This window comes from Sus scrofa, chromosome 2, assembly GCF_054392235.1.
Source record: "Sus scrofa isolate SSC_HxYL_T2T_F1_AM1 chromosome 2, Sscrofa_HxYL_maternal_Yorkshire_Landrace_v2.0, whole genome shotgun sequence".
In the NCBI taxonomy this organism is placed as follows: domain Eukaryota; kingdom Metazoa; phylum Chordata; class Mammalia; order Artiodactyla; family Suidae; genus Sus; species Sus scrofa.
In genome coordinates, this window is record NC_139384.1 from 114,277,155 (window position 1) to 114,284,173 (window position 7,019).

General features: G+C 37.8%; 1 long non-coding RNA gene across 6 annotated transcripts in view; it reads right to left on the reverse strand.

Moving 5' to 3' along the window:
* The window catches only part of LOC106509504 (uncharacterized), a 45,631-nt gene extending 42,706 nt beyond the window's left edge, over nt 1-2,925 (reverse strand). For 3 of the 6 annotated variants that reach the window (XR_002341829.2, XR_014838404.1, XR_014838402.1), the window contains exon 1: nt 2,760-2,925. This is a non-coding gene — a long non-coding RNA (uncharacterized LOC106509504). Of the gene's footprint in view, nt 1-1,084; nt 1,172-1,565; nt 1,681-2,578; nt 2,677-2,759 lie in introns of all 6 variants that reach the window. The other 3 variants (XR_014838406.1, XR_014838403.1, XR_002341828.2) reach the window with 3 other exon arrangements.
* Between the last annotated feature and the right edge of the window lie 4,094 nt (nt 2,926-7,019).

Below are 7,019 nucleotides of genomic sequence, written 5' to 3' on the forward strand. Positions count from 1 at the left end.
ATATGGAAAAACTAAGTATCAAAAAAAAAATTAAAGCTAACTAGAGCTAACAAGTAAATTTAAAAGGTTGCAGATTTACAAAGAAGTCAATTGTGTTTCCAAACAATGACTAAACTAAAATTTGTAAACCAAAAATTGTTTCTAAACAATGAACAATCCGAAGATGAAATTATGCAATCCATCCTATGTACCATCAGATCAAAAGTTACAATACTTTGGAATAAATTTAACCAAAAAAGTTTAAGATTTGTACAGATAACTACAAAACACTGCTGAAAAGAAATTAAGATTGGAACACTTAATATTGTTAAGATATCAATACTCCCCCAATTGATCCAGAGATTGAACACGAGTTCCATCAGAATCCCAGCTGGCTTCTTTGCAGAAATTGATAAGCTGATCCTAAAGTTCCATGGAAACTCAAGGAACCCAAAATAGTCAAAAACAATCTTGAAAGGAGAATGAAGTTGTACAGCTAACATGTACAATTTCAAAGCCTGTTATAGAGATATAATAATCAAGACAAAAGTGGTACAGGCGTAAGAACAGACACATAGATCAATGAAATTGTGTCTAGAAATAAACCCACACATTTATGGTCAGGTGATTCAACAAGAATGCCAAGACAATCCAAGGGGGAAAAAATAGACTGCTCAATAAATTATGCTGGGACAACTGGATATTCACTTGTACAAGAATTAACTTTGACCAATTATATACCATATATAAAAATTATTTAAGGCCTAAATGTAAGAGCAAAACTATTAAACTCTTAGAATAAACAAAGGTGTAAATATCATAACTTTGCATTACTTAAACAGATTCCTTTTGCCCAAAGTGCATGATATGCCAAGATTTGCAGCAAAGAGGGACAATTTACAAGGCCTCTAGGCAAAAAGTTCTCTAGAACTAGTCTCAGATCCACCTCCCTGAAGGCACGGGGCAAGGCTATGGGAGCAGGAATAAAACACTGTCTATCAACTGTTATCTCAATAAGGTGGAGAGAAAAAAATGTGGTAATGGTTGTCCTGAGCAAGCCTAACTAAGCTACAGGCTCTGTACATTAAAAAATGCAGGAACTTACCTGAAAGCATAAAACTCCTAGGAAAGGACATAGGTGGAACACTCTTTGATATAAATCATCCTATTGATAATTTTTTAGATAGAGCTCCTAAGGAAATGAAATTAAAGAAAAACTGAAACCTAATTAAATTTAGAAGCTTTTTCACAGCAGAAGAAATCATCAACAAAATTAAAAGACAACCTAGTGAATGGTAGGCATTATCAGCAAATGATAAGACTGATAAGAAGTTAATATCCAAAATATACCAACAGCTGGTACAACTCGGTATCAAAAAAAAAAACCTGATTAAAAAATGGGCAGAAGACCTGAATAGACATTTGTCCAAAGAAGATATAGAGATGGCTAACAATCACATGAAATCACTAATCAGAGAAATGCAAACTCAAACCACAGTGAGATATCACGTCACAGTTATCAGAATGGCTAACATCAGAAAGTCCACAAATAATAAGTGTTTTCAAGCATGTTGAGAGAAGCAAACCTTTGTTCACTGTTGGTAGGAAATTAAATTAGTGCAGCCACTATAGAAAACAGCATGGGGCTTCCTTAAAAACAGAGCAACCATTTGATCCAGTAATTCCCAATCCTGGGTGTGTCTGGAAAAACAAAAACATCACTTTGAAAAGAGACATGCACCACAATGTTCAAAGCAGCACTAATCACAATAGCCAAAAAAAGGAAGCAACTTAAATATCCGTCAGTAGTTTTATGTGATGTACATATACACAATGGAATATTACTTAGCCATAAAAAAGATGAAATTCTACCATTGCTAGCAACAAAGACGAACTTACAGAGTATTATGTTTAACAAGTCAGAGAAAGACAAACACTCTGTGTTATCACTTATATGTGGAATCTAAAAAACAAAGCCCAGGTGAACCCCTGGTAAGATTGAGAGACACCATTCCTATTTCTCTAAACCTTCAAAGATGGGGGGTGGGGCATAAAAACTGTACCTAAGGTATTTCCTCCCATGTTTTTTCCCTGTTTACAAAATAAATCTAGTTGCAAAGTTGTATTTTAATTGAAAGGTTCATTTTCAAGCCATTTTGCTTAAAGTCTAAAGAATGTTGTGGCCATGCAGTGCTATCAAAAAAATACTATCATTTTCTTTTCCATGGATTCATACCTTAAAGTCACCCAATTTTGGAGAATGTGGCTTAGGGGCTACCAGAGGGAATTGAATTAGCATTTCTCATTTTGAAAAGGTTTTGTTTCTACACAGTTTTAGCAAGGAAATCTTTCTAAAAGTCCTTGCTATGCTCACCAATAAACTCAATCCCCAATAGTTCTTAACACTTAAGACAATCGACACAAAGAAAGACCAAAAATCGGAGCCCTGGAGCCTTTAACCCCGATATGGAGTACCTCCGCAGCTAAAAAATTCGACATTGTCTGTCAAAGTCCAAAAAGATGGGCATCCAATCCACCGTCTGGACAGTATTGCCAGAGAATTTAGGCACAGGTGTGTTTCTTTAATGAGTTTACTCACCCAAAGGACGTCTTCCAAACTCCAAAACCATTTCTGTGCTGCAAAACTAAACTTTGAAAGTGGGTGGCGCCTCGCTGGTAAAATCGGAAGGACGGTCCCTAAACAGACGCTTGGACTCAGCTACAGACTCAAAACGGGCAAGGAGCGAAAGAACCACCGACAAAGGCCTGTCTGGGCTTACCTTCTGGCTAGTTCACCAAATTCTATTACTGAACCAGATTCTATTTTGTTCTCTCCAACGCACAACAAGGCAAAACGCCTAGATGCCAAGATTTGTGGCAAAAAGAGGGTGTTATTCGCCAGGCAACCAAGCAGGAATACCGGTGAAAAAACTTCAAACGCTTCCTGCCCCAAAGGCACGAGGCTGGGGTATTTATGGGATAAAGACTAAAGCGGCAGGGCAGCCTGGGGCTTAGGGGCATGCAGGCAGCGTGGAGAAAGGTGATTGGAAAAAGATGTGGTAATCATTGCGCAGGCGTAATGTGAGTGTTTAAACTTGCAGACTCTTAACAGGATCTGAAGCTTCTCAAGAGGTCACTAAGCAGGGAAACGCTTGCATTGCTAGTTGGAGGGTCAGTGGTCCTGTTTATTCTTAACCAGCTTGGCTCCAACTAGACACAGCTGATTCCAAGTTCTTGGAAAACAACTCAGGCTAATATCTAGTTTAGGCTCTGTGCTGCTTGGAGGATATGCGAGTATTTTAGTAGATGACTTGATTAGTGTAGGCAGGTGAAATGGATTCGACTGGTTACCCATGGTTTCACTGGGATTAGGAATTTTTTTTTTTTTAAGATATGACACCAAAAGCAACATAAAGAAAAATATATAAACTTGAGTTCATCAGAATTAAAATGTTTGTGCATCAAAGGACACTATCAAGAAATGAAAGGGCACAGTGCAGAATGTGACAAAAATTTTCCAAATCATATATCTTGTAGAGTTTGATATCCAGAATATATAAAGAATGTATATAATTCAACAATAAAAACATAAATAATCCTACTTTAAAATGAGTAGTTTCCAAATAGACATTACTCTAAAGAAATTATACAAATAGTCAATAAGCACATGAAAATGTATTCAAACATTAGTCAGGAAATGCAAATCAAAACTCAATGAGATACCACTTTATAGTTATAATTTTAGAAATGGAAAATAATGAGTGTTGGTGAGGATGTGGAAAAACTGGAATCCTCATGCATGAGCTGACGGGAACGTATATATGGTGAATAGTTTGGCGGATCTTCAAAGAGTTAAACATAGGGTTAAACATAGGACTCAACAATTTTACCCTCAGTTATCTAAGAATTCAAAACATATGTCCATACAAAAACTTGTAGATACATGCACGAATGTTCACAGACGCATTTTTCATAGTAGCTAAAAAGTAGAGACAATCCACATTTCCATTAACTAATGCAGGGATTTTTTTTTTAAGTGGTGTATTCATACAATAGACATTTGGCTGTGAAAAGAAAGGAAGTATTGATATGTGCTACAACGTGGATGAACCTTGAAAACATAATGCTAAGTGAAAAAAAGTTTGGAGAGAGATCTTATTAAGAAAACCTGGGAGTTCCCGTTGTGGCTCAGTGGGTTACAAACCCTCTTAGTATCCATGAGGATGAAGGTTTGATCCCTGGCCTTGCTCAGTGGGTTAAGGGTCTGGCATTGCTGTGAACTGTTGTGTAGGCTGGTGGCTATGCCTCTGACTCAATCCCTAGCCTTAGAACTTCCATATGCCACAGGTGCGACCCTAAAAAGACAAAAAAAGAAGAAAGAAAAGAAAGAAAGAAAAAAGAGCCAGCCTAATAATTCCACCATTTTCCTCATTTCTTCATCCTTCTGATCCTGGACAGAAATCTCCTGCTGGGAACCTGTGAATGATGTGCTAAGTCATATCCATCAATTACAAATGCCCAACATTGCCTCAACACCCCTTTCTCAGAACCTAGTACACAGGATTGTGGATGAGTGATGTGCCTGCCTACCTTCCCTATATTTCAGTCTGGGTTAATTGGACCAGGAAAGAACACCTGGAGCAGGGGAGACATATCACAATTTGGGCAATCCAATCTAGGTCTCCAAACTTCAATATATTGGGACTTGGAGGGATGCAATCCATTCATTCAAGGGGGCTTTAGGGCAGGATATGAAGCTGATTTTTACGGTGGTCTTTCAGGTAATGTTAAACTGACCAACTGTCCCAATTTGCCTGAGACTTTCCTGACTTTAGCACTGAAAGTCTGCATCACCAGAACCCCCTTACTCCCAAGCAAACTTAGTGGTTGCTCACCCAAGAAGGGCATCATTGCAGAGCAGGTATGCATATATGCAGAAATAGACAAGGGAAGCAGGCATGTAAGCAGAGCTACAAGATTATGGGGCCAAACCTAGAGGCGGTGAGAGCAGCTGCCTTGATTTCAGATGATTTTCCTGTTTTTATCTACCTGCCTTTTCATCCACTTTATTGATCCAAAGCTTATGGAGCATTCGCTTTGTTTCAGGCAGCTTGGTAGGAACATATATGGTGCTAAGTCCTGGGTTTGGATTTTCCAAGAGGCCTGAAACCCTTCCAACAAATCCAATTTTATAGTGAGGCTCTATATCTTTCAACCAAACCATTCTTAAAATATTGTCCATTAAAATGATGGGGGTGGCAGGGTGGGGCAAGGACAGGAAGAGGGCAGGAGGAGGATTAAAAGTTCACAACTCTTTGGTTCAGTGCATAAAGGACTCTCCTGTTTATGGTATATGTCAACCCGTGTCCTCCTGTGGGGCCAAGGTTGCTAACAGTGACATCCATATCTTAATGCTAGGAAGAGGAAAACTGAGCAAACAATTCAGATGTGTGCTTTGGATGAAAAAAACGTCCAGTGCTGTTTCAAGAGTTCGCCAATGAATCCCTGATGTATGCACTAGACTAGTGGCTTCAAACATTTTGACTTCTACCCAAAGAAAGACATAGAGTAAATACGTATGGTAATAGATACCACCATGGATTACTCTGTAGCAATTAAAAAGAATGGACTCCAGTATAGGTAGTGTCTTTTCAATTCGTTTAATTTTATATAACTTATTAAAAAAAAACAAGCCTCCAAAGTAAGGAACATTTTGTAAGAACATACATGGAGCAAAAAAGATAATACAATAGACGCATTAAATGTTTGCCTGTGGGGGACAAGGAAGGGAATGGAAATGTAGGATGGGGGAAAAGGGAAATAAAACAAAAGAAAGGACTTAATGCTCACCAATGAGAAGACATTACACAAACAAGTTAGTGATACTGAGATCTTACAAAATGCATTTTACCGTGCAACCCAGTACACAAATGTATATGTTTAGCTGTAAAAATGTTTCACGCATCATAATTTACCTTCGCTATGTTCAATATTCTCTAGTTTTGTCCTATTTGACTTTTTCCTTTTTTAAAAATTTTGTTGAAGTATAGTCGATTTAAAATGCTGTGTTAATTTCTGCTGTGGAGCGTAGTGAATCTACTATATATATGTATTCTTTTTCACTTTATTCATATTTTTCATATTTGTTGTTTTTAAAAGCTGGCCACTTAAATTGCTAAATTGCTTTCACAGATTCCTAATGTGACAGGACCCACTGCTGGGGAAGTGAACCCTCTCTCAGTGAAAAGAGCACTTGCTCAGTAGCAGATCATTCAAATTTGACAAAAACTCCAAAACCAATGATGCACTGAAGTTTGTTAGGAGTGAAAACAGTTCGCTTTTCTTTCATTTTATACCGTTACATTTTGGATTCATTTCTAATTCTTATTGAAACTTAGAACTACAACATAGTGTGTGAAAAATGGTCCCCCAAAGATGTCCACATCCTAATCTCTGGAACCTTTGAATTAGTTACCTTACATGGCAAAGGAAAATTAAGTTTGTAGATAGCATTTAGGTTGTTAATAGCCGACCTTAAAAGGAGATTATCCTGGATTATCTAGCTGTGCCCAATGGAATCACAAGGGTTCTTCAGAGTGGAAGAAGGAGAGAGAAGAGGAGATCAGAATAGCTGGATGTGAAGAGGATCCCTTTTGCTTTTGCAGACTCTGAAGACAGAGGAAGGGAGCCAACAGCCAAGGAATGTGTGTCACTTTTAGGAGCTGGAAAAAGCAGGAAATAGATCTTACTCAGAGCCTCCAGAAAGGAATGCAGCCTGAGTAATGCTTTGATTTTAGTCTGGTGTGACCAACATCAGACTTCTGGCCTATGGAACTATAAAATGATAATTTTATATGTTTAAGCCACTAAAGTTGGTGGCAATCTGTTACAGCAGCAGATGCAAAATAATCTGCGAGTATACTTAGAAAAATGTAATGTAACCACTTGCTTAGAAACTGGTAACTACAAATCCCATAATTCTTACCTCTGAGAAAGGAGCTCTAAGCTTCAAACAAGTTATTACAAATGCAAGTAGAGTT